At 38.1% G+C, this 27,648-nt stretch overlaps 1 long non-coding RNA gene across 1 annotated transcript in view; it reads left to right on the top strand.

Annotated features, from left to right (window-relative positions):
- The window catches only part of LOC146766426 (uncharacterized), a 73,724-nt gene extending 46,383 nt beyond the window's left edge, over positions 1–27,341 (top strand). The window contains exon 2 of the long non-coding RNA XR_014957756.1: positions 1–27,341. This exon is cut by the window's left edge and continues 35,376 nt beyond it. This is a non-coding gene — a long non-coding RNA (uncharacterized LOC146766426).
- The last annotated feature ends 307 nt before the right edge of the window (positions 27,342–27,648 follow it).

Raw genomic sequence — 27,648 nt, 5'->3', positions numbered from 1 at the left:
TATTTTTCTATCTTTCAGCCTTGTCAAGAGAGGACTCAGAATAATAGTCAAATAATGCTTAAATCCATGATGTAGATACTTGATGATGTGCTTTTTTCATATTCCTTTTGAGACTGAAGCCTTTTCAGTTGAAATCATTATTTTGGCTAAGGGTCAGCGAAGCTAAACAGCTGTTGGTGATCTAATTACAAGGATTTGCAGAGAATCATTTCAAGTTTGTCTCACCAGTTCAGATCCAGTCTAATTGCTATTGCTACTCAACTAAGCTGATAGTAAAATAAGCCTTTGGAGGGATCTGTGGATGATTTCTACATGCATGTCTCCTGGCTAATCCATATCCAGCCAGTCCTACAAAATCTATGTACATTCTTGGAAGCTTTGACTTTTGAAAGATAAGGGAAGGACAGAAGTATTTGCCATAACAAGCAAAATGCAGTTGCATATTAACAATGCCTTCTGTTATATGAATAGCTGCTGTGCTATGAAATGCAATTACAGCAAGGAAACCAAAGTGCTGTCATCAAAGACTTTGTATCAACTATTTAGTTTTGTTAGTTGAACCTTGCAAACCTTGATGGTGTCTTTCTTATTTTTGAAAACAAGGATTTTCTTTGAAAATAAATAATTGCACGGAAAATTATATTTATTACAAGATCTGAGTAATGCCATGTAGATAAAGTATCTTTTTTTATTCTTAGCACTTGCATTGTTTTGTTTGTGAGCTTGATGTATAGGGAAGAGAGAGATCAGGGAAGGAGAGGGAAGGCAGATAGTGCTTCCCTCATAAAATATACAAGGAGCTGTGCGTACAGAAGTGTCTCTGTGAATCTGCTTATGGCTCTTTGTGACTGACTGGCTAAATTACAGTTTCATTGTTCTAAATCTCTGAGGACTTTTCCAGAGATGTTGTAACTAAAGCTGTGCATGTTGTGAAGCTTTTCCTACCTGTCACAATCAGCTGCAGATACAACTAATTTACCTATTTTAGCTAACCTCTAAAGGAGTAATGTAATTACCCTTTAAAAATCAGGGTTGTCATTGGGAAAAGAATATGATGGTTTTGGTTATTTCTGTCAGGCACGTACATGGTGGTTTATAGCAGCTCCTGGTTCCAGCAGCACTGGCATGGCCTTTGAACTGTGTTGTGCTTAGAAAGAAGATGCCAGAAAAAAAGTGTTGAAAAACGTTTCCCCTCTTTATTTCATTCTCCAGAGTACCTGGAGACAGTGATCCTACAGGACAGCTCAGTGGTTATGTTCCTCTTCCAGAGAAACTCTGCACCCTCACAGCAGCACAAAGAGCTGGGCACTCCTGGAATGTTCCCAGAAATTGAGGTCTGCTAGAATGGCTGGCAACCTGTGTTAGTACTGTTTTATCAGTGATTTGGGGTCTAATTCTTTCTATCAAAGCTCTGGGAGCCCTGATAATGCTATAAAGGAAACACTCTGAGGTATATTAAATTCATATAAAGGGTTTTGAGGTTCAGCTGCTTTTCAAGGAGCATCAGGTCCTGACTTCACTGTGTCCTGACTGTGCATGTGCAATTTTACAGACATGTCTCATCTGAGGAAATAAAACTTTCCAACACTGCAAAAGTGCTGTCTCATATTTCTTAAGTTGGACACTTATGGAAAATAAAGTCTTAGAACAGATTTTTCAGAGCAGAAAAATCAAGTTCTGTCACATCTCTTGCCTCGTGACTGTACAAATCTCCCACATCTATCACCTCTCTGTGCCAGTGGGACCTTGCAGCACATCTGCAGCCCCAGAACACTCACAGCACACACTGCTGACAGGTTTATATTCCAGCAGCAAGTTCCTGGGTAGAACAACCTCATGGAGGGTCTCCTGACCCACCTTGGTGCCTTCCCCACTGTTAAAACAAGAGAGTGATTATTTTATTTTGCCTTTGTTGTGCCAGCCATGGAAAGATGACCTCATGGTTACTTTGATTTTGTGACATTTAGGACTATTTATGGATAAAAGTGTGATAAATCTTCAGTGCTATTACTGCTGTATTATAATTGATGTCTCTGACAGCTTCCTGGGAATATAAGGAAATGCTATGGGCCCTGTGCACTGCAGCATCAGCATTTGTTTGATGTATTTTTCAAGCATTGTATGGTTTCAGGCATAATGGTGATTTGGTTTAGGTCTTTAAGATTCAGAATATCAACAATTGTCTTTAATAGACATTAGAAAATCACTAATTCATACTAATGACTATAAGAGATTTGTTTTATGATAACACTTTATAACGTGCAAGTAGATGACAGTAGTATATTTTCTGAAAATAATGAAGTCTTAGTAATGTGAGACCATTTTACTACTTGCTGCTATTAAATCTTTGCAGAGAAGTAGGGAGAGGTCTATTTTTTGCAGAAAATCATAAAGTTGGATGTAGAAATGTAGTTTATTAGGCAGTGTAAGAAAAACTGTCCTTCTCCATCTATCTCAGAGCTCTCCATTAATGCTTTTCCCCTCCCACAGCAGTCTAGGTGCCTTTTTTACTGAAGATGTGACAGGGAGCTGGGAAGTCTGCCACAAACCAAGGTTTTATTTTCTAAAAATCTTCACTGTAGTATCTTGCTTAGAGGCTTATTTTCCTATAAAGAAAATTCAATGTTAGATCGGTGCAAATGCCTCTCTCTTGAGAAGCTGAGGGCTGAAACATCAGGAGCTACAAGGCTGCAGGAGTAATGTGAGGCTTGCAAAGCACTGCCTCATGTTGGGCAGAGAGGTCCTTGCCATGCCCTGGGCAGACTGGGATGTTCCCTTCCTGGGAAGCACCTTTGCTGTGGGGTCAGCTGCTGCTGCCACTGAGCTACTCCATCCTCCAGCATTACAACATGGGCTCTGCACTGTGGAGCAGGACCATCCTTAGAGCTTGCCCAACATCAGAACACTTTATTCTCACCGGCAGAATAAGCAGTGGCAGGACAGAGAGCTGGAAGCACAGCCTTGGTCTGTGGCAGCTGAAGTTTTGTCGCTGCAGGGGCCTGGTAGAGGCAGTGCTGGTGCCTGTGGTGCCACTGTGACAGCCCCTGCCACAAAGGCACTGCTGGAATTGCAGGCTAGCAGTGCAAACTGGGAGGGCAGAAAATTGTCTTTGACCACAAGAATGTTGCAGCTGAAAATATTTTAAATACTTTCTTTAATTTATGAGATTATTTCTACACAAAGCTATTTTCTGGTGAACTGCTGCAGTGCTGTGGTACTAATCATGGACTGGGTTTTTTTCCTTTCTCCATAGCTGTGCTATCAAGTTTTTGTAATAGGACCCAGTAGCTCTGTGGTCATCTTTTCAAAATTGACTGTACCCTCCATTTTCTTCCACACATCTTTGAAGATTTTTGGCATCCCTTGTTCATAGGCTGCAAGTTCGGGTCAAGCTTTTGAGTCTCCTAATCACTCAGTTCTGGCATAGTCCTGTTGCCACTAAAGCCTTTTTTCATGCCTGTTTAATGCCTCAGAAGTGCTTTCAAGTGGTCTTTGATAAATCATAGTAAGTGTTATTCCAGTCACTCAATAGCAGTACCTGCTGGAGTCTTTTTTAGCTCCCAAGGCAGCTGTTCCCTCTTGCCTTATTTTACCAGTGACAGTAATTCATTCCACTTGAGCTGACTAGCTTATTTCACATTTATTTGCACATTATGAGCAGTGTCATTCTACTTACCCTTCAGACAGTAAATGGTTTGAAAAATGCAACTGTAACAAATATTAGGTATGGGGAGGGGAATAGGAAAATGTAACCTTTACATTAGGGGTCCAAATAAAAACATAATGAATAAATAATATTTTAAAATTATCTCAATCATTGAGTTTATGCAAAAAATAAAAGGTGCTGAATAAACTGGCATTATTCCTTTGAGAATACATTTCTCTTTCCCACCATCTAGTTTAGCTGCCCTAGAGTGGAGTTAAATAAAATATTACCCATCAGGTCAGGAAAATAATTAGTCCTGCATTATTGCCTCCTTCCCAGGCAATCAAACTTGACCCATATATAATATGTACATTTGCACCCTGCACGTCTGGGAAACAGGATGTATATAAACAGATGAATTTGGGCTCCATGTTTGCATACCAAGACAGCTCTCCTACTGCTCTCTACAGAAAAGGAAAGCTGAAAAATTATCAGAGTAAAAGCAAATAATTTTTGTTTTGGTGTGCTGAAGTAATTTGTTTCAAGTAATCTTTTGTTGGCTATGGCAAGTAGTTATGAAAATGTCATAACTTAATATGATGGCAAGTTTTCCCCTTGTACATGATAAATTACAAAGGTACAAATAATCATGCTGCTCTCAGCAATTTAGTAAAGGGCTTTTTGCTTCTGTAATGAAAATAGACAACAGAAGATCAGACAGGTAGGAAGTAAGATCTTCCAGAGATTGGAACACCCTTGGTGTGAAATTAGGATGGTCTCATGCAGTTCTTATAAAGATGAAATTCCATGAGTCAAGGAAAAGAAAAGAGTTTTAATTTTCATTCATTAACAGATAAATTTCTAGCACTTACAAAAAACCACTTCCAAAATCAGCTAAAATGTCCCACATTTTTTTTAACTGGACTTCATGATGTGAAGGGATGACACCAGTGATGATGTGCTGATTATTGGCTAGGGGAGCCCAGCCTAACTCATGGCTTCCAAATACTGCAGTGATAGTAGTAAATAGGAGCTTGTCAGAAGTGGGACTAAAAGAGGGAATGGTGCAGGGTCGGGGCAGTCTCTCCTCCGTACTGAGCTCAGGATGCTGAACCATTCCAAGAAAAGGGTGGCCTGGGCTATTGGTGACTTGGGGAGATGGGCACCACTGACACTGCTCTAGCAGGGGTTTGCAGCTGAGGGAAAGCCTGGCTGGGCCACAGCTGAAGGAGGGAGGGAGGGTGGTCTACAATGTGGTTAAACAGTGACTTCAGCCTCAGAAAATCAGGGGTTTATTTCTGCTGAATCTCAGAAAATGATGTACAATTACTTGGTTTTCCTTTTATTAAAAAAAAAAAAAATAAAAAAGGAGAAGAAAACAAAACGAAGGAATGTTTTTTTGAGCAGTGAGTCCCCAAGGGTAAGAGCAATTTTCACACTACATGTCACCCAACCCTGGGCAGCTGAGTGAAGGCAACTGGTCTCTTACAAAAGGGCTGTGTTCTGTGTAATCTCACAAGACTTTAACCACATCTGGTGTTTCTAGATGCTGCTGAAATATTGGAAAATTATAGCACAGCACTTCCATCAGCAGTAACTGAGTGACAGAAATCGTGGCTGAGATCCTGCATTCAAGCTGTGCAACATGCAGCTGTCTGGACAAGCAGGAGAGTTTACTATAACCTCCACTCAGTGTAGTTATGCACTCAGTCATCATCTTTCCATCCCCATGTTAAATGTTTTGTCTATCAAATGTAAGCAAGGATGAGAATCCTAAACATTTCTGGCCTCTTTTGGCAGAACTGACCATTAATTTATAGCAGTGCTGTTGTAAGGTCATCTTTCTTGGGAGAAAGAACCCTGTCTAAGCAAAAGTATTGAAAGTTTGAAGACAGAAATTGGAAAAATCCCTTACCTGAGTCCATACATAACAGAAACCCAGAGCTTTTTCTAAGCAAGTACAGCCAAAACAGAAAGCACTGCTTTCAGCTTCCTGTTGATAAAGATGATGATATTCCTGATAATAATATGAAGGCAGTTACTGCTGAGAAATTTGGGAAGACCCAGGAGCTGATCTTGAAAATTTTCCTTGCTGATGGACAGGATGATGGACAGGGTGATGGTGGTAAGCCCAGTAGTGCCTGCTTCAAAAACTTTGCTGCTTGCTAGTTATATTGGTATCCTACCAATTCAGATCCTGAAGTCACAGCTGAAATGCTGTTTTGTGTTTAGACCCCCCAAAAAAGTCCACCTTCTATCCTGCAGGATTTGTGAATTATCTCTTCTCTGTTTCCTTGCTCTTCACTGTGTAGCTATATCCTTAATTTGCCTTGTTCTTCATTGCTCTTAGTTGTTTTTATTTCTAGTTTTCAATATGGTTGGCATCTTCATCTGAGAGTTCACATTATGTTGTTGCCCTTGAAACTATAGAAATAACCCTTTCAGTTAGAAAATTTTGGGAATCTTTTTTTGCAGTCATATAGTAATTAAACAAGGCTGTATCTTTGAATGTTGTAGGATTTATGGACTGTGTGTTGTCTGTCCTATGCTTTTAAAAAGAAAACATAATTATATATTAATTGGAGACATGCTTTGGAAGCATGTCTGTAGTGAAAATTTGCAGTGCTTTGCCTTGTTCTTGCCTACTACAGGTCCTCTGCCATGGCTTAGTACAGAAGTGCAACAAGCAGGTTGCTCCCAGCTCACCTGCCAGCCAACAAACCTGGCTGCCCTTCTCAGTTTTGCTGCAAATCATTTGCATGGCTTTGACATTCTTCATTGTGAGGATGGTGAGGCCGTGGCACAGGTTGATCAGAAAAGCTATGGAAGCCCCTTCTCCGGAATTGTTCAAGGCCAGGCTGGATGGGGCTCTGAGCAGTCTGGTTTAGTGGAAGGTCCATGGCAGGAGGTTGGAATAAAATGATCTTTGGGGTCCCTTTCATCCCCAGCCATTCCATGATTCTCCACTTTGTGCACGGTTAGGGAAGATTTGCTTCTGTACATCCTTAGAAAGCAAGGTTGTGAAGGCATATGCTTTTAAAACTGCCAAGCCCCTGATATTGGATGTAATTATATGTCTGAAAGTTTAATTCTTAAATACTGGATGAATGGGTAGGGATTTAGCAAAGGGACAGGATTTGGTTGGCTCAAATCACGTAGGCACTGTTGAAATGCCTGTACCTGGGGAGCAGTAGCATTGTGAACATGGAGTGTCTCTGCTAATTTTTTGGGAGTGACAACAGTGAAATGCAGAGGGTAGTGATTGCAGACTCCAGTCTGTTTCCTTATGTGGCTTCAAGTCTGTGTATGTCAACGCTTTGCTTGCTCCATGTTCTTCTGTCAGACAAATATTGTCCTTTATGTCAACCTCTGATGTGGTGATTATCCTTAGACCACGTTATGGTGTCGATGTTCATGTTGGGGTGTATATATTAATGTCAGCATGGACTCCAAAAGCTGATGAAACAGAAAGGATGCACATTGGAACAGCACATTTTTTTCCAGGCTCAAGAGAGGCCTGACTTTACTTTCATAAATCCTTCCTTGTAGCATGCAAGCTTCTTGGCTGGTACCAAGTGAGCTCTGTTTGGGAGCATATGCACAAATGTACACACAAATGTATAAAACATTACTTTTGGCTGTTTCCCATGTGGTTTAATTTTTCACAGCTCTGTAAAATTTCATGTGCAAATTCTGTTTTCATAACTTTTATTGTATCTTAAAAGTAGAGTTTTGAATAATTGTTAAGAAAATTTTATCCCAGTCCCCTTTAAGACAAAATCTTTGGTTGATAATGACAACACAGGGAGCTGTTACATCTCTTGGTTTTGAAAGTAACTTTAGAAATTTTTTCTACTAATGGTTTATATTTTAAAAGCAGAGGGAATGACTGCTGTCTACTTTTTTTTATTTTTTTGTTTTTCTTTTCTCTGATTTCCCTTTCCTATCTCTGAACTGTTTATTCTCATGCAGAAATTATAGTAGCTGTTACAAACCCTGTAAATCTACTGCAGCTCTGAGTTAGCTCCTTCCTAATCCCACTACTCTTTTCCTTTTCTCTCATCTCACATCTCCTGTGCAGTTTGTATTCCATTTGTTAATTCTAATTTGATTGACTGTGGGCATCTTTTGAACTCCATAATTGCCAAAATGCCAGTGTTTTCCTGTGTAATTTAGTATTATGTCTGTGTCCTGAGCCACTAGCTCAGATGTTGTAGTATTCTAGATTTACTCTTTGTCTGAATTTTATTTTACCCCTAATGTAGTTCAGCCCTGTTGGTCTCTTTTCTCTGAAGCTCAGAGTCAGAAGGCTGAGACAGTGGCTCAATCCATAGGAAAAAGAGTGACAAACACAAAAGATAATTAACTTCTTGTTTGCTGTTTCCAAATGTAATACCACACTTCAAACAAGACATTGCTAGTCTGTAGATCACAAAGACAGTGCAGATTAAATTGTTGTCTTATTTACCTGTGGTAGGCCTTTGTATGAGCCAAGCTCTAAGCATGGACAAGAAAAAGACCTTCCCGAAAGTGTTGAACATAGTAAAGACAAACAAGTAGAGAGACATAGGAGAACAGGAAAACAAGGAGAAGGGCAAATTTTAAGTACGTTAATGTAATGAGCAGGGTAACATTGCTTTTGCAAAGGATTCAGAATATGGATGCAATGAGATCCTGCCCAGTGCATTCAGCTGAGCCACATCCAGGGCCATGGCTCTGGTTCTGTGGTTGTGGGATATGATTCCAGGCACAGAAGTGATGGAGGGAGAAACTGATAAATGAGTAGACAGCTGGGTCTTGAATAGAGGTGGATTAAATCTTCTGTGGAAAATACATTTGTATGGTAGAGAAGAGATTCATGAGGATGAGGGTGCTGTCTCTCATCAGTGTTCCTCATAGATACACTAATGCTTCTCTGCTTTTCCTTCTGTTTTTCTTTTAATACATTCTTACTCTTCATCTACCACTGCATCTAGCACTACTTTTCTTTCATACAAACGCTGATCCCAACACATCTTCATTTTTTCAAGGCATTGTTGCTATGAAACAATCATTTTATCATAAAATAAATAAAGGAAAACAGAAAGAATTAACAACAAATATGTATACTACTGTAATGTATAACACTCCCAGATATAAATTTCCATTTTATGTAAAACTAAAGGAGCAAAGAAAATGGTGTGAAGGTATCTGTAGGAATCTAGATTTTTCCAATACTGCTTTTTTGGGATTTTTGAAATTCCAAACCCTGATTAAAATGTTTTGAAGAATGAACTACCACCTTTTCTATGCATATGTATCAAAGTATTTTCTCGATGTGACACAATTCCCAGAATATGTGTGTTATTCTAATACAATGTATTTTCCTATGATATCCCTTTTGCAGACCTCAACAGAAATTTTAGAATTCAACAGAGACAGGGGTTTTTTTCCCCTCAAATTTAATATTAATTTTTGTGATTTCTATTGACTATAATTAAGTAATGAAAAATGCAAGGGAGTGTCATGCCTGGTTTATTTTAAAATTTCCTTTTTCTTTCTCCTTTTTTGTTTTCCAATCAAACTGCTTATATCGCCCTTTCTAATTTCATTATTGCAATGGTTCAAAGACAATGGTAAAAGATGACAAAGAGTGAAAGGAATGTTCAAAATCCAAGTCCATAAATAGGTTTTCTGGGGAACATCACAAAGGCTCTATTGTGCTACACATAGCAGAGACAGAAAGGATATATGCCCACCCTCTACCAGAAAATGCTGCAGACTTTTCTGCAGGTCACCTGCTGCTGGAATAAAAACTCTGAGAATATCCATGAGCACAAAAACCTTACTTGTAAGATGCCCCTGCATTTTTTTTCCCACTCATAATTTAAATAATTGCCTTAGGTAATGCTTTCATTTTGGTGTGGTCAGACAGCACACCAATATCTGTGTCCTGCAAAGTGCTCCTGGCCTGGGAGGAAGTGCTCCTGCTGTGCTTGTTGTGGGCTGTGGCAGGCACATGTTGGAAGCTGTTCTTGGACTGTGCTGGATTTTCAAGGTCAATAAAAGTATTGGGCTGGAGGAGGGGGAGTGGGAGACCACTGACCTCATTTTTGCTTGTGGCTTCGACTCAGTTCAAAACCCTCCTGATGCATTATCTGAGTGAGTTTTTGGGTAAAAATATATTAATGCTCTCTTATTCAGTGCTGTTCTATTACCTATTCATCAAAAATATTGCTTTTGTGCATTTTTCATTATAAGATTCAACATTACCAATGTTAATAAAGAGAGAACTCCTTTTCTTTTCTTAGAAATAGAATATGTAAAGACATTGCCTCTTTGATGTTTCTAAGCCAATACAATATGTATTTGAATGAGGATAAAAGTCATTCTTTTAACAGAAGATCATCCAAGTCATTTCTGATGAAACTCAAGAGGAGATTTTTTTCTTTTTTTTAAGAGATGCTTAGAAATTAAGACTAAAAAAGGGGGGAACACCACTTTAGAACTAGCAACGAGTAGAAGTAAGTCACATATTTGATAGTATTTCATGTAGGCCCATGGTGACATCAGCCTCTTTTATTGTGATGAACTGTTCAGCAGCAGATGCCTTTCCTTCAAAGGGATGAGACCTTGCTGTCACAGGCAGGTATTTCATGAGATGCTGTCCTGAACTGTTAACATACAGCAGGCCAGATTTTGGGTGTCTCTCCCAGAATTTCCCATGCTGCTAGGGACCCCCACGTCACTGGCTACTTCTCTCACGTGGGAGTTTTTACTGTAAATTTTCCACTGAGAATTAGACCGTACACGACTCGCTGTTCAAGAGCTGCTATAAATTTGGAGCTAATAAATTTTATGAGGCCTGTGAAGCCTTGGGACTAGGAAGCTTCTTGAATGCTGTCCCAGCTCACTTCTGTCTGGCCAGCCCTTCCCTTGTGTACAGGCACAGGACAGTGGCGTGTCTCCCATTTATGAGTTACCAGCTCTGAGCTGGCTGCAGAGTGATGCACTGAGGGACTGTAAGGCGATCAGACACTTCATTAATTTACTGTCTCTGAAGAGCTGTCTGAAATTTGATCATTTGGACAAAATATAAGAATGTACCACAGAGTAATTAGCAGAAAATTTTTCCAGAGCACGATAGCCGTATTGAACAGGAGAGGCGGCTCATGCAGAATTATTGTTGTTGCACCAGTATTGTTCTTGTAAACGGGAACCTTCCTGTGGACAAGGGCAATGTCCTGACTCATTCCCTTGCTCTGCATTGTTTAAATAGCTGGATCTCTGCTGTGCAAAACAGGCTTCCTAGGAGTGCTGCAACACTATCTGGGTTTGACTTTTAGATGGATTTATATTTTGGGCTGCAGCAGGAGAGTTTGAGCTTCTACTGACTTGTCAGGATGCCTGGGGAGACAGCTCTGGGGGTTTCAACACAGTGAAACTGATTTTGCAGGGCTGATGCCTTGGTTTGCTGCTGTTGAGTTTATTTTTTTTTCCTGAAGTTTAAAATGAACTTATGAAAATGGATGTATTGTTGTCAGGAGAATAAAGATTTCTTTTCTCTCAGTACAGAGACATTTTCTGATGTGAACTAGACATCAGTGGCCAGACATAATATCCCCAGCTCACAGCAAGTAGAATGTGTTTCCTTGGCTCACAAACCTGTGCTGTGTTGCCTGAAGAGGCTGAAGCAGCCTCCCAAAGGCTGCAGGGTTTGCCAGCCAGCTGACTTCTTGTTCTCAGTGCATTGTTTTAAAAGTCTGACTTTTAACAAACTGGAAGCCACTTTAAGAAGGTTCTATGTCTACAGAATTCTTACTACCTGTAAAGTGCTATGGCCATTCTGTACCAGTGGCTGAGACAGATGTTCTTGGGTCTGTTTGCAGCAGAAGTTCCTAGGTGTAGCTGAAGTGGTAGGTTTAAAATTGAATCAAAACAGTTCCTGATTTGCTCTGAGATTTTTTGTTTGTTTGTTTGTTTGTTTGTTTGTTTTTTGTAATCTGCTGGTATTGCTGAAAGAAAAAAAAAACCAAACAAACCATACCTTAAAATGTATTTCAGAGTTGCAGAGAAACAAAAACCCAGACCAGAAACTTCCTGTGAGGGGCAGGTGATACATGGGCATAGTTGAGAAATGTTATTCTCCTGCACACATATGCCAGCAGAAAGGCTGGCAAAGCAACCCAGTAACTGAATGATGCTACTGTAGTTTCTAAGCCTTTTAGACTGACTGGGCAATACTAGATATTGTGCCTTTTTTAAGTACTTAATGGCCCTACCATCATGGATAAAAACACAACAATTTCATTCTCTAAAGGTAAAAAAACCGTAAACACTGGGTTCAAAAATCTGTAGAAGAAAGATGGCAAATAGATCTGTTTCACTTTTAAAACAACCCCTTGAATTTACACAATGCCAGGCAAGCAGTCACCATTTGGAGAGGTAAAGATGCAAAACTTGATTCTTCTGAATATTTATTAAAAAATGTATTGTTCCAGCCCTGATGAGAAACAATCTACTATTCTGCATCTTGCATAAATCAAACATGCCTGCCATTTGCTAAATTATTACATTATAAACCATGTTGTAATTACAAAACTTTAGTTGTTCCATTTATAATGTCCATGGTTTATTATACTATTGGTTGGACTTGAAAGCTGAGGCTTAGAATTTATGAAGTCTACTAAAATATTATATTCTCCTTCCCTTTCTCCTGATGATCATATGACTAAATCAATTACTGGGGCAATGCCAATGGTATTAGGATCAATAAGATTGTGAAATTTATTGTACGTTTTTGTTGCTGTATAAAATTAGATTGCAGAGTTTATGAATGTTTATTCTTCTGAGCACTGGATTTCTGGTTTGTCTGAAACATACATTACAGTAGTTTGGTCTTTGCTTGTTACATAAACATTTCACCTGCAATATTTTAATTGTATCCTCTTCAAAAAATTAATAAATTTGCATTTTTAATAAGTTTAATCTAAATTAATTTTCATGGATATTTGGTGGTTTTGGCTATGAGTTGACTCCACAGAGTGCTTACTTGGATGTCTTGCTAAATCTTGAAGTAATGTTTCTTGTCCTTTAAAACTGAGCTGATATTCCTGACAAATGTGCTTCAGGACTGCCTAAGAATTGCAAGTCTCTCTAATACTTCAATAATTTAGAGCAGTTAAGCTTTGTAGAGTCTTGTCTCTTTTGTGGGGTTAAAAACTTTGTCCTCTTGTGGTGTTAACCTGAAGCCAAGCGTGTCTGTTTTAATTTTGGTTAAAAAATATAATTAAGTCATGGAGGAGGGCAAGATATATTAAAAATTTTTGCTTTGTATAAGAATCTTTCCATGAAGCTCTAAAATTCTTTCTCTATAGTAGCCTTTTTACCTGCTTGGAGTGTTTTTGCAGTTAACATGCTCAGTTATCATTATGTAAATATAAGTTGGATGGAGAAAAATCTGCTACTGCTACTTGATGTGACAGTAACATAAAGGGACAACATTGTGATTATTTTTTTTCTGCTTGGTCTTTCTTGAATGCAATATCTTTATTTTTAAAATAGCATTGAAAACTCTGTCTGAAATATTTATAAAGAACAGATATTACATAAGGGAAGAACTAAAGAAGGGAGTTCTTCAGTTCTTAAAGTAGAGAATGTAATTCTCCATTTATCTTTCAAAAATTAAGCTTTTCAGAGGTGATATCTATTAAATCCGAATAGAGCTTCACATTGCTGATATGTGACTTTTAAAAATATTTAGTTCAAAGTATTGGCTTTGCCATTTGTATGAAGGCAGCAAGGTACCCAGTAACAGGTAAGAACATGAGTGACAAGGGCATTTGTCTGGAATGGAGGAAGCATGGAACTCAAATGCCAGAAGAGCCCTTAGTTACTTGGTAATAGATTATTATGAAATATTACTGTGTTTTTTTTTTTCCTTTTTTACCTGAACCTCCCCAAACAAATGCAAAAAAAAAAAAAAAAAAAAAAGAGCAGACATTGAAACACCTCTGTATTTCTTGCTGAGAAAACACAACTCATTGTTATTCCTTCCCAAGTTATAAAAATGCTTTTGGTTATTATTGTGAATTTATTTGTATATAGTCAACTTTAAAAAAAAATATTGCCATCATTCATATGTCTAAATCCTGTTTTAAAAATATTGTCTTTTGAGACTCCTGGTTAAACTGGGACTACAGAAAAAATTGAAATGGTGTGGTAATATGTAAACTAACACTGGAAGCCAACTTGTACACTGATGTTTGCTCCAGGTCCTCTGGGAGCTAATTCAGGGTGCATTTTGGATGCTATTTAGGTTGGGTTTCTCCTAAAAATGGGTTATTCTGTAAGTTACTTCAAATTTCTGCAGTCTGGGCACCTTGGGGCTTGCAGGTCGTCTTGTTGTATTTACTGAGAACAACTCCATCTTGGAAGTCAATCAATGGTGTCTCCTCAGCAGATATTGATTGGGGAGGTGGACCATGAAAACCTGTCATATCCTGAGCTAATTGGAGTGTAGTTGTGCCATTCCTTTATCCATAGTTACAGGATGCTGGACTGTACGGCACAAACATCGATGTAACAGAAAACCAAAGTATTACATGATAAAGATTAGTTTATTGATGGAGCTCAGGCTCGTGCAGAGCTGTGGAGAGAGCTCTTCCGTGATGTACCAGTAACTATTCTACAATGTAATAATTTAAAACCATTAGTAGCATGTTGTTGTCGTCTTTCATTTTAATTGTCTTATGTCTTCTACTCTATGTTTTTTAGCACTGGCACATATGCCAGACTTTAAAGAGTCTATTGTGGAATGTTTGTCACAAACAACCAGGACTAAAAGGCTTGAGGGCATGAAATAAACATGCATTTGCATTAAAAAATAATTGCTGAAGGGTTTTACTTTGTGTTTTTGTTTTTGTCTTGGAGGAAAAGATGAACTCTTTCTTCATTTGGCTGGTGCAGAAACATTCAGACATGAGTTTTCAGAAGTGCAGCAGGACTGCTGAGATGTTGGGGCAAAAGCAGAAACACCCTGTCCCTGCCTGTGCTGGCCCACCCACCTCTGCTGCTCCATTTTTTTAACACTCCCTCCAGACTGGAAAGGCAAACATGTTAGACCAGGAATCCTTTGCTTCAGCTGCCTGACATATGGTACCACATAATCTCTGTTTCATTTTGACAGTGCCAAAACCCAGCAGCCTTGAACTGTAATGGGATGAACACACAATGCCACAACAAAGCTGCTCTGTTGGGTGTGTAAATCTGTCCGTCAGTTACCAAATTCCTCATAATACTTGTTTTCAAGAAGTTGTTGTTCTTATCATCATTTGGTTTGTTGGTTAGGGTTTGTGTGATTTGGTTTTTCTCCTTCTTCTAGAGACAGACCCTTGTTTTTGGCTGTCATGATGCTGTACATGCAGGATTTCTATATCTAGCCTCCCGCTGCTGTTTTGCTGACCTCCTTCTCACTCCACAGGGAAGCACAAGTTAACACAAAGATTACAGTAAATTTGTTCTATGGTAAACTTACATCAAGAGAAGAAGCAGGAAGGCACTTCCACAAACCAGTGATGACTGCATTTCACTACAGTGTGGCTCATATATCACTGGAAATGACAAAGTGGTTTGAAATGCATAAGAACATCAAAGGCTCCTTGTTTATTCAAGGTCACAGACAGATGGAATCTGGTGTATGGCAAGCCTGTATGAAAGTTATGGTCATTTGGAAATGGGAATGGGTGAAACCAAAATTGGAACAAGATGTAGCCATGAAGGCAGTACATGGCATGATAAAAGACTATTAACTCAGAAAAATTAAAATAAACTGATTTTATCCCCATTACGAGGGGTGATATTGGGAAATGTTTGGTTTTTTCTTCCTCAGAGATGACTAATTTCACTTTAAGTGACTAGAAAGATTTTCTCTTTTGTTTTGGTGGTTATTTGTCTTATTTTGCAGCCTTTAAAGAAAGAGTCCCCTTTAAGATCATGCAGCTTCATGCTGCCATTCCTCTTCTAAATTGGCACTCTGATTTTGGAGATAAGATTATTTTGATATTCCTATTTCTGACAATCCCACTCTTGAATATTTTTTCAACATTGTCATTATAAGGAAACTGAAGAAATGCCTCAAATGTTTTAAATGAAAAATAGTATATTCAGTTTAGCATTTTATCCCCACAGAGCTACTCCAGTGGCCTTTTTTTAGCTTCCCTTTTCTCCTCCTAAACTCAACAATTAAAAATAAAAGTTAGTTTTATTTGCTTTGTGGAACATGCAGACATAAACTCCATTTTCTGCCTCACCTTTTATTTCCAAAAGAAAAATACAGCCAGATTTTCAGAATAATTTTAATCATCTCTTTGTGGTTGAGCAACTTAATGGTTTGGCTTAGATTTACTCCAGCACAAGTGTCAATAATTATGAAGATTTGTTTTCCCAACATTTACCAGTCTCCTGCTATGGGGAAAACTTTGCTGCAGTCAGTTAATTGTTCATCATAATTCATGCTTTTCTCCTCTTTTTTCCCCCTTCTTTTTGAAGATAGCTTTTAGTTTTCGTTTCAAATTCTCAAGTGTGCTTTAACAGTGCCCTACCCACAGAGGAGAAGAGAGGAGGATCTACTAAAATTGACCTGCATGTCTTCACATCCAAATCCAAAAAACATGATTAGCATCAGCAAAAATAACATTACACACAGGAAATAATTTCCTGACCAATTTACAAAGCAAATCTAGAAATCTACCGCCAACTCTCATATTTTCTATAGATATAAATCATGGATTTTGACTTAAATATTTCCAGATAGGTTTATAGCTACTGAGTCATGCTCAAAGTTACTAATCCAACAATCTCTCTTCCTATTTCTGACTGTTGAGTATATCGTCTTTATAACTATTTCCTGATTTGAGCTTTTCTATGTTTAGATAATACTTCTCATAAACTTGTCAGGATCCTAATTAATGCACTGGACTGCTAGGCAAGTCAAACAAAATAATTTTTTTGGATATGTCACAGATCTCACATTTATTAACAGGGTTTAAAAATTTCTGAACTCAAAGTCATTTTGATAAATATAGAGTTTGGACATGATTTGCTGGCACACTGTTTTGGGAAAGAGACATTCTCAAAACAAATGTTACTGGATTATAAAATTGAGAATTGAGTTTTTTCAATGAGGCTTGAAAAATCTCAGAGAAATAGTCTTTACCATAATAATTTTGCAGTCTCTGTCTCTTCCTCTCTATCCTGCTAGCAGAAAATAAAATGAGAGAAGACAATGAACAATTTAAAATAATGTGCATATTTTCCTCTAGTTCTCCTGTTGAGATTAGTGGAAAGTACAGAAACAGTAAAATTTGACTGGAGATTTATTTGCCTTGAGATTTCTAGTTACCTTTTGAGAACAGGAATTTCCTGAATTAATCAAAGAGTACAACTTACTTCTATGTGGAAATCTGCTCTCTTCAGCTGAACTTCACTTTATCTATAGAGTTCAGAAAGTGAGAATTTTCCTTCCTGTAGTCCTTCCTTTTTCTTTGGAAGAACATTGCCATGTTCTTCCAGAGAGAGGGAGTTTGGGGAAAGGAGCAGAGCCCAAGACATGCTCTGGTACATGCAGAGTTTTTGTAGCCCTTGAATGATGCCTTTACACTTTTCCCACTATAGGCCTCATCACCAGAACAATCAGGACTTTGTGATTTATGAGTGACTTTACAAACATTCTTACCCTCCAAAATCTATCCTAGTCTCCTCCACTTATAACTTGTTTCTGTGGGTTATAATTCAATTATTTTATCAAGCTTTCTCCCAGAAGTGTTCATGCAATTCCTTGACTCTAGGGTACTGGTACTTTTGGCTAGAGTTTGTTAAAGAAGTATGAAGGGTTTAAATTTAGAGTAGAAGCAAATAGAATATTTCAGTTGGAAGGGACTTAATAAGGATCATCTAGTCCAACTGCCTGAGCAATTCAGGGCTGACCAAAAGTTAAGGCATGTTGCTAAGGACATTTTTCCAAATGCCTCTTAAACATGGATAGACTTGGAGCATCAGCCTGCTCTCTGGAGTCCTGTTCCAGCATGCAGGTTGCATGTTCTGTTGGTGTGACTTACTCCAAAGCAGGAATGACTTACAGAAAGAAAGAAAAGAAGGTACCCTAGCTCAGTGCCACTAGTCCTGCAGTCTTTTAATCCATTTCATCTGCACGCTTGGTTTCCACACATTACAGAAAAAACAGTTACAGGGATTTTTAGCTCATTAAAAGAATTTTGAAATAGAATTTGGGAAGTCTAAATGCCTTTAATGAGATGGCAAGGTGATAAAATGGGTCCAGTAATAATTTTGCAGCATAGTTATTTTAACTTTGACTAATTCAAAGTGAGGTGTAACTCAAGTGTTGATATCTTTGTTAGCTCTGTGTGGTAAATTAATGTTAATAGAAGAGTGCCAGCATAATATCTATTATTCTCTTATTTACTACCTAAATCTGTAAAATACCACTTAATCATGGCTAATCACTGGGCAAATCTTGATATTTTACAGAGGGTGAATTTCATTCTTATACAATAGCTCTTCTTGGATCTAACATATCTTTTAAGCTTTGCTTTCATATTACAGGAAGCCATCTCATCTCTTTCAAGAAATATAGCTATTTTTTTCCAAGTTCAGTTGCTTTCTGCTTCTTATATTCTATGGCTACTGAGCAATTCATTTCCCAAATGTTTACAGAGAACAGCTATGGAAAAGGGGATCATGACTTTTTAAAATACCTGTTTAAAGAAGATAGTTCAATAGTGCTGTGTAATCCAATGCAGCTTCTCTCCTGTGGCCAGAGCCCCTGGCAGAGTTGAATCAGTTTTAGTTCATCAGAGGAAAAGGATTTTTTTCTGGCATATTTGACTATATTAATTCCAAATATTTTCTCAATAAGATGTAGCATATTTTAATTGAAACATCCAGATGATATTTAATTGAAACATCCATATTTTATTTTTACTTGCCTTTAGTGTTGTTTTAGAACAGTCTAAATTATTAGACTCTTCTTTTAATTTATGGCTGCTATTTAACCATATTGTGAATATGTAGAAGTGATATAATTTTATGGCTAAGATACTGGAAAATTCATCTCATCTGCAGCCTTACATTCTTTAAATTAAACATACCAAACATTAAAAAAGGGTTTTAAAATAGACATTCATTTTCTCAGAAGTAGATTCCAATATTAATATCTACGCTTTGCAAATGATACAGCCCATATATACATTGTGACTTCTAAATCTTGAAATATCTTATTTCCCATTTTGCATTGCAAATTTAGAAGGGGAAAATACCAGCTAGATAGATTGATTTCTCTAATGTTTTAAGTCAGTGTAAAAATTAAGCTTTTGAAGTTTTGGTGGTTTTGTTGTATTTAGTGTGTTTGGCTCAGAAAGGATTCTGCACACAGGATAGAGCTGATTTTTAGTGCGTGGTTTTGTTCCCCCTTTTGTATTTATTCTGAATCTGAAGGAAATTCTCTGTCTGGGGGAAGGAGATTTATATATCCATAGCTACATCTCTGCCTACCTTGAGCCAGTTATAACAATATGGCTCTTGTGCAATTTTGCAATTGTATTCAAATGGTAACAGGATGTGATCTGAAAAATATAAGCACACATATGGTATACATGTGTATTTCTGTGGATGCCTATGCAGAATATAATGTACAAGCAAGTTGAGCTGGCAACCTCTGCATCCATACTTTGCTGCATTCATACACCAGTAGAATTATTTTCTGATACTGTAGTGTCCTTCAGAGGTAAAGAAATGCTTCAGATAGAAAATCTCAATGCAGATAAGCTGTGTAACTTACAAATATCTGTGGTGTCCCTGTTTCTTCCAATTACTTTCTTATCATTTGTATCCAGTAATAAATAATAGGTGTGTTTGCTGACAGCCCTGTCCCATCAACCTGAGTTTCAAAATTAAAGCTAGGTTTCTCACATGAACTTGCTTCTATTTAATCAGTTAGAAAAAATTTTGTTTAGAACTCTGAGCTAGACTAGAATCCAAATCACTCTTTTTAGTAGAGAAAGACTGCAGAAGTAGAGAAAGACTTTGCAGAATTAAGGTGAGTAGAAAATAATAAAAATCTGCTCCTGTTTCAAGCAGTAAAGAATTATAGCTCTGAAATGGATTTCTTGCATAAGATAATTATATCCTAATCACAGCTGTGTTTTTCAAAGTTGTGCCAATTTTACAACATTCATCTTTAAACACCTGGACCTGTGTGTGGTGATAGTGTTTCTGTGTTGTATTTTACATATTTGATGAATGCTGTAAGAGTGTCTCTCTGTATTTTTATATATCATTTACGCCAGCTGAATTTAATACTCAAAAGCTGATTAGCAGCCTAAAGGCACAGGGCTGCCTGTACTCATCCAAATTGCTTTCTATTGAAGTGTTCCATAGATGTCAATGGATTTATATCAGGCTCCATATGCTATATATGTATACATCCACAGAGGAGAAGGAAACATTAATGAAGATTTCTGAGGTATGTCAAGCTTAGGCAGTTCTGTATCACCAAGACTGTATTTCAGTGTGCTACAGTGTCAGGGTTTATGTTATGAATTTGGAGAAAGAGTTGCAATTATTAATATACAAAAGGTTTATGCTGTGCTTTTTTCCATGTATTCTGTTTGAGCATCCAGGAAGATGTACCATTCCAAGGATGCTAAAAAGTCCTGTTTAAATCCTTCTATATACCAACTCAGCTTAAGTGAAGAGTGTGGAATGAAGCCCACTGAAATAGCACTTGAAAAACTCTAGCAATATTTATTGTTTTCCTTCTAGTTCAAGTTTGATGCTAAACATATTTAGGAAGAAATAAAAATGTTTTAATGCTGAAACATTAGAGTGTTTTTAAATACCAAAACCTAGATCACATTTATTTCCAGACTCTTGGTGCTGAAGTTTCTCCTTCATCTGGGTGTTTTCTTTGTTGATCGTCTCTGTTGCTTCTATTTGGCAATATTAGTTAACATAGCCACTCTTCCTTCCTAAAGAACATATTAAGCTTTCATGGTTGCAGTAAGGAAATTGGGGTGGAGGTGGCAGAACTGATTTAACGAACATCCTAAAGGAAGCATCGTGCAGAGGTGGAATAAAATCACTCTATTTCAATCTGACCTTGCTATTGCAACTACAAAAGCACCACCTATATGTGATAACTGTGCTGGAAATTGTTTAAAGGATGTAAATCACCATCTTAATGGGTAAAGGCAGTTTTGTAAGAGGCTTGGGTGAAGGAGGGCCATCCATAAGAGTATGTAGTTCCCTGTCCAAATCAGGGCAGGGAATAGCAACAGTGTGCAGCTTGCACATGGATAGAGTCAGAGCTCCTTTGTCTCCCAGTGCTTCTCAGATAAAATTTATAATAAGGAAACTCATGCAGTTGTTGACCTTTAAATGTATATTATAGTCTTTCATTTCATGGTTTTAAATAGCTATTTTCTTATTATAATTTAATAAATGTTATGCCTACAAACCTGGAAAAATTGGCTTGTTCCATCAATCAGTACACTCTGTACTGTGTTGTAAAAGTTTTATTAAACTTGATACCATTTAAAATAGTCTTTGAGAATTGCTGACACAATGATTCCAGGTTCTTCTTGGCTTATATATAGCCTGAGAAGTGCTTGCAATGAGAAGCTGATTTGCTGAACTGGTAATTGCTGCTGTAGCCACACCAGTCTCTGGACATAATGTCTTTTTAGGTCTCGGTGCATTAGATTCAAATGAAGGGTAAAGATCATCTCAGGGAATAGTTTGCCTGGGGGTGGGATTTCAAGTGAGTAGATAAGAGCATTTAAACTGTTCTGCTGCTGTTGAAAGACGGGTATATTTTGTAGGGAAGCCTGGAGTGGTGCTGGGATGAATGCATTGAAATAAAAGGCAAGTCAGGCCCAGAGCTGTCAGCCAAACCCATCTGTAAAGTAAGATGAATGGACCTTTGGTATCTTCTTGTATTAATGTGTATTGCAGGAAAGAAATGCCTAATAAAACTGTGGACTGTAGATCCTCATCTAATGATCTGATTTCAGTTTTCAACATTGGGGTTGCAAATGACAGTCCTTACATGGCTAGGAAAGGCCAGTTTTCAGGAATAGGCATCCTGCTCTGATAAATATTCATGTCAAAATCAGAGAAATTTGGAATATGCTGGAGTTGTGACACTGACTCTTGCCTAAAATATGTCTTCTTTTCTATGACTCCATGTCCTTGCTTTGCTGTGTTCTTTTTTGGTGCTGCAGGAGTCCTGCTGATGCCTGTAAGGGTTAATGTGACTGATTTAAGAATTTAAATGCAGATTTTTTTCAGTCATATTATGCCTCAATGACTTCTGTTAGTTCTGAGAAGGTATAAGAAGAGAGCAAAATGCTGGTAAGGTCCTTAGGATTTATCCAGTGGTAAATCAGGGCTACAGAATATCCCTTTTGAACTGAAGGGACATCTAAACAAGAAGTTTTTAACTAAGCTTTTATACTGATCTCTATGGGTAAAGATACCTGTAGTGGTGGGGAGCAAAAGATCCTCAATATTACTTTGTGTAACTTGAACAGCTATTAATTTTGATGGCATTTTCTGTCAGCCTCTCCTAAGCAAGGAATAAAACCTTTTATTACTTGCCACAATATAAATATTTTATCTAAAGAGGGCTGTGATGAAAGAAAAGGAGACACAGACATTTATTGCTGGAAATTTCTGAAGAATGGAAATTCCATCATAGCTGCGTATGACCAATTCTCTTTTAAGAAAATAGTTTTAAAAGCCTGGTTATAATCAGTGGTTAAGCAATATGAAATAAAAATATGCATTAGAAAACCATGCTTATGATTGGCATCAGTTTGAAAACATCATTTTACCTTGGACCTGTGAGACCTTTGGCTCATAATGGAAATACCTGAGATTTTGAGAGTCCTGCAGTCCATCCAAGCCAAGCAGCATAATTCAATGATTGATTGAATTTTTGGGGTGTAAAGAAAAGGGGAAGATGTCTTTTAGCTATAGCCCTGCTGTACATATCTATGTTTGGTGATACAACACCCCAGAGTGCTTTGAAAGAACCCTTGAATTAATAAAGCTGCATGTGGTGAGAAAAGCCTTGCTGCAACAAACCAAGAAAAGCACTGTCAAAGGGAAGGGAGAAAAGAAAACCCCAAGAACTCATCTCCACTTTGCTAAAAGAGTGCAGCAGTCAGCCAAATGGTCATGTATTCTGTGCATTCCTTTTATTTTTCATCTGTTTTCTTGGTTAGTGTACAACAAAGAACAGAGTTGATGGGCAGAGCAACAAACCCACAATGACTGTATATATTACAAAAATACAGACAGTGCTTACAGGAAAGTGACACAGCATTTTTAAAATGTGTGGTAACATTAAAAATGTCTCTGTTTATTCTGGTTCCCACACTCTTGGGAGTTCCAGGCATAAGCTTTTCCCTTGGCATGAATCTGACAGAGCACTTAGTGCCTACTGAAGGCTAAGTCAAGTATAGCAGCAGGGCTGGGCCCTGAGGCCTGAGTAGCAGAGTTCATCATCCATCATCCCCTGACAGATGATTTTCTGGCTCTCTATTACACAGGGAGAAAGTGTTCACAGAATGCACACTAAATATGTGTACATTTATGTGAAGAAGAACCTCCTTCAGAAAACCCTTTTGTTCTTATCCTTGACCAAATTATCATTGTTATTAAAAATAATTTAATCAGCTTACATAAGGAAAAAGCTCAGAGAAGCAAAATTAAATTAAAGTGGTTACAAGAAATCAGAGCTGTGCAATTTTCTTTAATCGTGTTTCCTTGGAGCATGTAGTGTTGGGTATTTTTGTTTAAAAGGCAAACACACAGAGAGAAACAAGTGAAAGCTCTGTATAAATTTAGCTAAACAAAAGTTTCACTCTTTATATAGTCAGGAATATTTTTAGAGGTTTTTCTGGGGAAGGGGTTTAGGGTGGGGTGTGTTTGGGATCTTTTTGTTCAGCTGCTGAGACTGAGGTGTCCTGGGTGAGGTGAGCATATCTGAATATTATCACTTTTCCTTGTACCTCTGCCACACTGTTCAGGGAAGGGTGGGTTTACAGTGGGCTTAAATGGATTTTCTGGAAAAGTATGAAAGGGTAAGATAACAAATACTTTGAGTGTTTGAATTTATTTAAGTGGGAATAAATAGGAGTGTAGGCAGACCCTTTGTAATCTGCTGGATTTCACAGACCTGGCAGCTGAAACATGGACAGGACCTGACACTTGGAGATGAGAGAAAAGGGACAATTTTTCAGCTGGAAAACTTCAGCTTCAGTTTCTGTAGTGGTCCAGCCAGAGGTGTGACAATGTTCATCCATAAAAACTAATACAGGAAGAATGGCCTGGGGTTTGAGGGTAATGTCCAGATTTTAGAAATTTTGTAGAAATATGTGAACCTTCCTGTATGGGATTGTCACTTCAGAATACCTGTGTGTCTCTGTTTCAAATTGGAAACAAAAATGTAGTCAGTTTTTACCACTTTGCTTTCTTTTGGGCTTCAGAAACCCTTAGCACAAGCTAAGCACAAGCACTGTGAGAACTTTGCTGTTACTTGTGTTGTCACAAAAGGCTTAAAACTGCTATGAGTGTGAAGGCTTCTTGACAGTAGGCATCAGAAAAATGTTTGGATCTGCCCCTTACTACATCTACATTTTAAATTTCTTCACCTCATAGGGCAAAATTACTTTCAAATCTGTTAAGCCTTGTTGAATTTTGATATAAGAACCCAAGACAGGTTTATCTTAAGATAATACTAAGATTAATATGTTTCATAATTATTTCCTATTTCTCACTGTGATTATGTCAATGTTTTTGCACATGGAAGAAAATTCTCTAGACTTCTTACATCACCTCTACATGCTTATACATGAAGAGATTAGATAGCCTGAATGAGTACTTACAGAAGTGTGCCATTGACAATATAATACATGGAAAGGATTGTCTTGTCATTTACTCTTTATGTCATAGAAAACTCAGATCAGAGTCTTATATTTGCTTTTTTTCTCTCAAGGTCATCCAGATCACTATAAAGACATGAAGTGCAGAAGGAAATTCTAAGAGTTTTCATGTGGTCATTCCTAAAGAAATAATTTACTTTAGTATCCACATGTTCAGAGTCTTTATCTTTTTCTACCTTTGGTAAATTAGCAGCAGTACTTTTTAGGCAGAAGAAAAACTTGCAGATAAAACTTTTGGCTAAACTATCTGAAAACAGCATTACTGAATCACTAAACTGAGCAGAATGCTCAATTTGCCATGATTATGGAAGCAAGTAAATTCTACTTCTGTCTTCTGCACTCTCTCCACCTAAGGCTGGTGAGGTTCTTTCTGTTTTCTTACCTTTCCTACATTTCCAAGTAACAGGTAAAGTTCACCAAAGCAGAACCTCCTCATCTGAAGTGATGTTTCCTAACTCTCAGCTAAAGCCAAGTACATGAAAACAGCAACTGCTAGCCCAGACTCTGTGCTTTGGCCCCATCCTGGGAGTGTGACATGATAAATACTCTGATGTTTTTGAGCACTGTCAATAGGATCCAGCTGGCTGTTTTTAAATGTGTGGCATTTACAGATGCTTTCTCTTTGCCTTTCATATCTGTTCAACTCTGGTGGACTAAACACGTGTCAGCAAGGTCAAAATGTAAAATACAGACCTCACTGGATTCCTTAAATGTGTTTGTTTTTTAATAGCATTGTGTGCATTGAAACCACGTTAAGTATTTCTGCTGAGGTTAGAAGGATCGTGGGGTCTGAATTTAGTTTGAACATGCTATTCCTCTTTGCAGTTTCTTCTTTTTGCCCCTCTGTTTAGCAGCTTGTTATGGGTGTTGCAGCTGATGTGATCCAAAATACCATCATGGATACATATGCATGTGGTGCCTGCTGTCTGAGTTCTCTAACACAGCAGAGAGTAAGGTGTGTTAGAGACTTGTAGGTGCCCCCAACCTGATCCAAATCAGCCCAGTTTTGAGCATAGATGGGACAAGATGGCTCCAGAGGTCTCTTTTGGCCGAAGTTATTTTAAGATTCTCTGATCCTGTGTTTGGTTTCCTTGTGTAGAGCTAGCAAGGGCTCATAAAAGCAGCCTGGTTTGTCCATAAAAGCACAATGGCCCTGGGGCATGCTGATCCACCCAAGTTACTTCTTGGCAGGAGGGGCCCAACCTCTGGTTCCCGTTTTGCCTGCTTTTATGGCTGTTTCTGCATCTGGTGTGGGGTTGTGCCATAATGCAGGCAATTACTCTGCTGGGTAGGTACTCATTGCTGCTGTGGTTGAGTAGCTGGCACAGTAAAACACGATGAGTAAATGCTTTGAAGGAGCTTGATGCATGTGCTGGCACGCCAGGCAGGCCTAATAATAATGCAGGTCTTGCTACCCTGCCTTGTGCTTCTTTGGGAGCTCAGGCCATTCCTGGCAGGAGAGATCTCAGCACTGGACCCACATTAGCATGTTTTGTCTATGGGTGTTCATGTGCTGAGCACACTGAAAGAGTGACTCAGAGACAGCTGCATAGATCTCTGATGTGTGAACCTAGAGAGCTGTAATGGAGAACCCCCAAGACAATGGTAGAAACATTACAGTATCAAGCAGACCAATGGTCAGTAATTCATCCTATCTGAGGAGCTTCCTCTGCTGCTTTCACTGACCTTCTGCAGCTTTAGCTGCTATTGCAACTGATCTGAAATGGTTTCTGTGCAACTTTAGAAAAAAGCCGTTTTATAAAACAGAATTTTTTGTGCTGGTTTCCAAATTAAAGCCCTCATGTGCAGGCACAGGTACATATCCTTTCTCAAATGCAGAAAACCCTGACAGCTAAGGCCCAAAAGATGTGAGGAGCCCTTTCCAGAAAACAGATGGTCAGAAGGAATGTTTTTGGCAGTGGTAATAAGAGAAATCTAAAAGAATTTCATTTTGTATTTTGTCTTTTGGGGGCGATTTAAAAAAAACACAACCAAAAAAATCTCCCAAACAAAATTAACACCAAGAAAACCCCTACTGTGACAATCCACACCCAAAAGCAGCTTCTCCTAAAAATCTGATGACATTGTATGCTTGTAATGAAGCAGGAAAGTCTTGATAATTCAGTACCTACCTGTGGTCACTGTGATGTAATTTATCTAATCTCATCTAAAATCTAATGTTTGCAGATTGGCAATTCAAAATGTTTTAGATTAAAGAAGATGGGAATAGAGGGTTTGGTCAAGAAGGATAAAATTCTTCACTGTGATTGTGAATGAGTAATGATTTGACTAATTATTACTATATTTAGGGGAAAACCAGCTGTTCAGTGAATTTAATTTGTTACTGTTCACCTCTGTCCCTCCAGTGAAGTTATGTGTTTTCTTTCACTGCAAAGATGAAAGTATCATTCACTGAACACTCAACCAGTTTGGTTTAATTTTCTTCGGTTTCTGAGAAAAGAGCCAGAAATCAAACCTGGAACCTGTTGCTGCTAATCAAATCATGATAGAAAGGTAAGAAACGAATTCTATTCCTAGAGTTTGGGCTTTGTCCTTTCTACTTCTCACTGCTGTTATATTTCCAAAGCTTTATGTTTTACCTACTAGACATGCTTTGCTGGAATTTGATTATTTATCCATAAGGGTTTTGTTTTTTTGTTTTTTGTTTTTTGTTTTTTTTTTTTTTTTTGTGAAATAAAAAAGAGTCAGCTAACTTTTGTGCCTAGCAGAAACTGAAGAATGTCCTCTGTGTGAAAGGCACACATCACCTGTGTAGTCGGTTTCTGCATGAAGGGCTTCAGGCTGCAAGAGCGTTGCTGCAAGATGGGAGGGTCACACATATCCTTATCCAGCTTTTCTGGGAGCATTCAGAATGTAGTTTGGTTCAGGGATTAGTGTCTGGTGACAGGTTTTATACCAGGTGTTCTAGCACAGCAAGTTGTGGCAGGATGAGAGAAAATGGGCAGGCAATCTGAATCCCAATTTCCCAGCTCTGTC

This window comes from Lonchura striata, chromosome 11, assembly GCF_050655825.1.
Source record: "Lonchura striata isolate lonStrDom1 chromosome 11, ASM5065582v1, whole genome shotgun sequence".
NCBI lineage: Eukaryota > Metazoa > Chordata > Aves > Passeriformes > Estrildidae > Lonchura > Lonchura striata.
Note: the sequence above shows the minus strand (reverse complement) of the source record. Positions and strands in the feature narration are given on the sequence as shown.